This window comes from Pteropus alecto, unplaced genomic scaffold (genome assembly GCF_000325575.1).
Source record: "Pteropus alecto unplaced genomic scaffold, ASM32557v1 scaffold78, whole genome shotgun sequence".
Lineage (NCBI taxonomy): Eukaryota > Metazoa > Chordata > Mammalia > Chiroptera > Pteropodidae > Pteropus > Pteropus alecto.
The window spans coordinates 12274744-12275150 of record NW_006443124.1 but is presented as its reverse complement, the minus strand read 5'-3'; positions in this window follow the sequence as shown (position 1 = coordinate 12275150).

Here is a 407-nt window from a genome sequence, read left to right as displayed (position 1 = left end):
AGAGGGAGAGAGAGAGAGAGAGAGAGAGAGATTCAGGTAAAGATGAAGCTTGCCTTTACCAAGATTACATTCTCACTGTAGAGTGTACTTAATATGTACTTTTTTTCTATTATTCCTCTTCGTTTTCCTTCATTTAAAAAAAGTTCAATGTCCACCTTTATGATGAGTCATTGCCTATAAACTATTACTTTATTTTATTATGAGTTATTATACATGTTACTTAAATGGCAATAGATTTAAAAACCACAATATATATAATTAAATATGTAATTAAAGTACTGCTGCATAATCAAGATTCTAAAGATGTTTATTTCCAACATAAGAGAAACATTGAACAGTTTGAAAATTCTTGGTCTAAAATTCATATAACTATAGCTTTGGGCTCATAATCCCTGGTTTTAGAAACT